We start from the raw sequence: 5,222 nt of genomic DNA, 5'->3' as shown, positions 1-5,222 counted from the left end.
CTTCAAATTCCATCTAAATGCTAATGACTCCCAAATTTATATCTCTGGCCCTGACATCTCCCCTAGACTCAGGACGACTCTATCCAACACATCCACAATTGAGCTCCCAGTCTCCTGTCTCTCTCGCCCACCATAATCCCTGTCTCAATTTTTGGCTCAGACCCCAAGCCTTGGTGTTGATCTTGACTCTTGCCCTACTCTTTAAAAAACAGCCTTATTGAGATAGAATTGACATATAACAACACGTTGTTAAGGTGTGCTGTTCAGTGGTCTTCAGTGTATTCACAGAGTTGTGCGAGCATCACCACTACCTAATTTTTAAGCATTTTTGCCACCCTCCTCTAAAACCTTACCCATTACCAATCACCCTTATTCATACCTCATTCCAGCCTCTGCCAACTACTGAACTTCTTTCTGTCACTATGTCTTGACCTCTTCTAGACATTTCATATAAATGGAATAATATAATAGAAGGCTTGCTTTGGCTTAACACAACATCTTCAAGGTCCACCCACGTTGTAACACATATCAGTATTTTTTTGTTGTTGTTGTTAAACTTGGCCAATGTATAGATGTTCCACATTTTGTTTACTCATTCACTAGGTGATGGACATGCATTTTATTTCTTCTTCTTGGCTATTATAAACAATGCTGCTATGAGGATTCAAATATAAATATTGGTGTGAACATGTTTTCAATTCTCAGGGGTATAACCCTGGGACTAGAATTGCTGGTTACATGGTCACTCAATAATTAACATGTGGGAACTGCCAAAATGTTTTTCAAAATAATTCAAAATTTCTACTAGCAACGTGTAAGGTTTGAAATTTCTTCTCATTCTTGTCCACATTTGTTATTGTCTATATTTTGATTTTAGCCATCCTCATGGCTAATGAATCCTATGGCTAATGAGGTTGAGCATCTCGTCATCTACTTATGGCTACTTTTGAAGAAATGTTCATTCAAATCCTTTGCCCATTTTTAATTGGGTTATTTTTTATATGGCTGAGCATTAAGAGTTCTTTATATCCTAGATGCAAGTTCCTCATCAGATATGTGACTCACAATATTTTCCCCATTTATGTAGGTTGTCTATTCTTTTTATGAATGGTATGCCTTTTGAAGCACTGATGTTTCTAATTTTGATGAAGTCTAATGTTTTTTCTTTTGTTTCTTGTGCTTTTGGTGTCATATCCAAGAAATCATTCCCGATCCAACATCATGAAGATTTACTCATATGTTTCACTCGGAGTTTTATGGTTTTGCACTTATAGTCAGGTCTATGATCCATTTAAGCTCATTTTTACATATGGTAAGAGGCAGGAATCCAACTTTATCTTGTTCTTTTTTTTTTTTTTTTTAATGTGGAGTCTAGCAGTGTTGTGAGGCTAAACTCCTGGACTCAAATGATCCTCCTGCCTCAGCTTCCAGAGTACCTGGAATTCCAGGCACAACCCACTAGGACACCCAGCAAGAGCCAACTTTTCTTTTTTTGGGGGGGTACCAGATATTGAACTCAGGGGCATTTGACCACTGAGCCCCATCCCCAGCCCTATTTTGTATTTTATTTAGAGACAGAGTCTGAGTTACTTAGTGCCTCCCTTTTGCTGAGGCTGGCTTTGAACTCCCAATCCTCCTGCCTCAGCCTCCGGAGCTGCTGGGATTATAGGCATGTGCCACTGTGCCCAGCCAAGTGTCAACATTTAACTTGCCTGGATCTGCTGACTCCACAAGGCAGAGGCAAAGCCTAGCAGAGAGTGTTAGTGGTGTTTGCTGAGTAGGTGAGCAAGGGACAGAGCAAGCAGGAGGGAAAAGGGGCCAAATGTGTGCATGAATGGAGAAATGAAGGAAGAAAGCAAGGAAGGAATTGCACAGCTGGCTGTGAGCCTCGCTATGTTGAAGGGTGTTAGAAGAAGACACACAGGGGAATCACATCATCTGAATTAGTCAAAACTGGATCCAGCCCTCCTTGGCCATAGTTAGACCAGAACACAGCCCAGCCCGTGACGGTGTGCACTAAGCACAGCGTAGGCACTGCGAGGCAGCCAGGGCGCATGCCCTTCATCCCAGCAACTTGGGAGGCCGAGGCAGGATTTCAAGTTCCAGGACAGCCTGGGCAACTTAGCAAGACCCTGTTTCAAAATAAAATAAAAGGAACTGGGGGATAGCTCAATGGTACAGCACCTGTGGGTTCAATCCCCAGTACTACCAAAGGGATGGGGGAAAGGGTGTTGCAAAACATGTCTGGGGCAAGCAATAGACTTTTGTGGAGTTAGGGCGCAGACCTGGCTGCTCTGCTGTGTAACTGAGTGTTTCCAGTGTGGTGCTTTGAACTCAGGGGTGCATTTCCAATTGAGGGAAAGTACCGCATAGGATCCAAACCACTGGCCTTCAAATCCCAGCCCAGTGGGCTGAGATTGTGGCTCAGCAGTAGAGCGTTCGCCTAGCACTCACAGGGCCCTGGGTTCGATCCTCAGCACCACATAAAAAATAAATGAATGGAATAAAGGTATTGTGTCCAACTACAACTAAAAAAATAAATTTTTTGAAAAAAAAAAAATCCCAGCCTGGCCTCTTGCTACCTATAGGATCTTGAGCAAATTCCTTGAGCAAACACCAAGACTTGATCTTGTCAGCAAATAACTGAGGTCCAAAAACCAGTGCCAATGTCTTGGTAAAAAGACAGGGATGTCTGTTGCAAAATTGTTCAGAATGGAAATGACCTCAACCACCGTCAGAAGGGAAATGGTCGCATTATTGTTGTAGGCTCAGTTCTCTAATGGAGCATCAAAGACAGTTGACTCATCCCCCTGGGCCTCGATAGAGATCTCTGAGGGCTGAGAAGACAAAGCAAGGTGCAGGCAGCTGTTTGGAGGGTGCAGGTTTTGTTTTAGACAACAGATCTATTTGTATAGAATATTTCTGGAAGGTATGCAAAAAACCGGGGAGTCGGGGTGTGAAGATATGAACCTTTTTACTGTACTTGATTGTGCCCTGCTTGCATTTTCCATGAGCTTGGGGGTTTTCTTTTCTTTTTTTTTTTTTAACATTAAGCACAGAATCGTGGTCAACTGTACACACACCAGGAAAGAAACTTGGTCACGGCTGTTTGGAAGAAGGGAAAATTTAGTACCAATGACATCAAAGACAGGAAATGGTATTTCCCTGTTAAAGACTGTGGAAGGACCAGGTGGGGGGCACTGGGCAGGGCCCAGAGACCCCTCCAAGGGGCCCACCAGTCACCTCATTGCTGGGAAACAAGCTGACCTGCCTTAGAAAGGGAACCCCAGCAGGGCCACCCCCTAGAAGGGACTCTCCAACCCCCAAAGGGAGGCAACCATTACTGAGCAACCACAGGCACAGGGACACAAAAGATGTCTCCATCGGGGGACATACACAATCACACAAATCAAAATAGATACACCACTGGGCACAATGGCACACACCTGTAATCCCAGCAGTTTGGGAGGCTGAGGCAGGAGGATTGCAAGTTCAAGGCCAGCCTCAGCAACATAGCAAGGCCCTAAGCAACTCAGCAAGACCCTGTCTCTAATAAAATACAAAAAGAAGGGCTGGGGATGTGGCTCAGTAGTTAAGTGGCCCTGGGTTCAATCCCTGGTAGCAAAAAAAAAAAAAAAGACACACCATGCAGACACATACACAATCACACATACCTGGACACACAATCATAGAAACACAGGCAAGCACCACAAACACACACAAAGAACCCACACACGGACACACAGTCAGGGTATATAATCAAGCACACTGTGATAGTGAGAATCCCAGGCTCAGGACACACAGAAACATCTATGGTCTCACATACTCACTAGCACACAGTCTTAAAAAGATTCAAGGGGGCTGAGGATGTGGCTCAAGCGGTAGCGCGCTCGCCTGGCATGCGCCGAGCAAGCGCTGGGTTCGATCCTCAGCACCACATAAAAATAAAGATGTTGTGTCCACCAAAAACTAACAAATAAATATTTGAAAAATTCTCTCTCTCTCTCTCTCTTCGAAGAAGAAGAAGAAGAAGAAGAAGAAGAAGAAGAAGAAGAAGAAGAAGAAGAGGAGGAAGAAGATGATTATTCAAGGACTCTGGGATATACAGAGACACAAAATATCAGACACCCAGGGTCACTGAACACACACAAATCACACACTAAAACAGATCAATCTTCAGACAACCAAATCAACAAGAACACAGAGGAAAGAACCATAAAAACCAGGACTTATCCCCAGAAGAGACCTAGGTCAACCTGAGGCCACCAAAGATCCACCTCCTCCCAGAGAAGACCCAAGTACAGAACACCCAAGATCCATACCCCTAGGCGCCATCCAAGTTCCATTCTCTCCCCTAGGACCTCAGCCCCCACCCCTCACACCACGTAAGACCCATATTCCAATAGGAGGCCCAGGCCACCCCATTTGGGGACCTGGTTCTCCCTTCTCTTCTTTGAGGAACCCGAGTCCACGTCTGGGTCCCGTTTCTTGGCAGCGGTGTCCAGTGAGAGCAGCGGGCGCCCCCTGGTGGACCCGAGCCTCAGCCCAGGACTGGACCGAGAAGGGGCCCGGGAGCCAAGATGCTTGGGGGTTCCGCGGGGAAGTTCTCAGGGTCTTCCCGAAGTCAGGTGCACAGCCTGGGGAGAAAAGGGCGTGGACGCGGAAGAGCAGAGATGAGCGGCCGGAACCGGATCAAACAGGGCCCTAGACGGGAATCCAGGCCACAGACGTGGGTTGGAAGCTGGGAGGACTGTGGGACCGAAGACACCCCCGCGGTCACCGTCTGCAGCTCTGCGTCCCCGCCAGGCCCGTGCTGCTTCCGGAACCTGGAGAACCGAGCCCCGAGGCCGACTCCCACTGGGCGGCGCCGGTGCAAGGAGGGCGGCGAGGGCAGCTGGTCGCGCGGCGGTGGGACAGAGTTGAGGATCCTGCCAGCCCCAGGCTCCCAGCCGGAAAGTGACAGCGAAGCATCACTCAAGGTCTGGAACCCCAGCGCCCAACCGGGACCACCAACACCGATCTGCTCGCGGCCTTTGGACCCTAGAGAAAGGCAGGCCACCCATTTCCAGGGTCGACCCCAGCCTCCCCGCCCCCCCACTCCCCTTGTCATTCTCCTAGGCCCCGCCCACTCCCCCTCCCGGCTCCTTCAGCCCCGCAGGCCCTGCTCAGGGCCCCATCCCTCCCGGTTCTCGGTCCTTCTCCTAGACTCCCCCCCCCCCCCC

General features: G+C 47.9%; 1 long non-coding RNA gene across 3 annotated transcripts in view; it reads left to right on the top strand.

Moving 5' to 3' along the window:
• The first annotated feature begins 4,489 nt into the window (after positions 1 to 4,489).
• Positions 4,490 to 5,222, top strand: part of LOC125619569 — an 8,148-nt gene continuing 7,415 nt past the window's right edge. For all 3 annotated transcript variants that reach the window (XR_007351111.1, XR_007351113.1, XR_007351108.1), the window contains exon 1: positions 4,490 to 4,979. This is a non-coding gene — a long non-coding RNA (uncharacterized LOC125619569). The remainder of the gene's footprint in view (positions 4,980 to 5,222) is intronic.

The sequence above is a fragment of the Marmota marmota genome, unplaced genomic scaffold, assembly GCF_001458135.2.
Source record: "Marmota marmota marmota unplaced genomic scaffold, marMar, whole genome shotgun sequence".
Lineage (NCBI taxonomy): Eukaryota > Metazoa > Chordata > Mammalia > Rodentia > Sciuridae > Marmota > Marmota marmota.
Note: the sequence above shows the minus strand (reverse complement) of the source record. Positions and strands in the feature narration are given on the sequence as shown.